This window comes from Cupressus sempervirens, chromosome 9, assembly GCF_028749045.1.
Source record: "Cupressus sempervirens isolate cs-2001-9-10 chromosome 9, ASM2874904v1, whole genome shotgun sequence".
NCBI classification, from domain to species: domain Eukaryota; kingdom Viridiplantae; phylum Streptophyta; class Pinopsida; order Cupressales; family Cupressaceae; genus Cupressus; species Cupressus sempervirens.
In genome coordinates, this window is record NC_143126.1 from 317,349,168 (window position 1) to 317,349,486 (window position 319).

The window sequence follows — 319 nt, forward strand, 5'->3', positions numbered from 1 at the left end:
TCCCAAGAAGTAAGAATCAACATGTTGACATGTTGGCAGTTACAGGGGCTCAATTTGATATTCCAAATATTATTAAGAAAGGGTGTGATTAACACCACATCAAGGTTATCATTAGACCTTTAGTTCCTAACAATAATGTTAACTAGGAGGTTTTTGAGAATGATAAACAAATATTACAATCTCTACTTGAAGAGGATGTGTTGGCAGCACCAAATCAAGACATAATTAAGCAACAGTATGGAGACTAAGTGTTGCAATTGAAGAATAATAAGTTTCCTAAGGGATTTTTTACCTTGAAAAGTATTTTTAGTTTGGATGA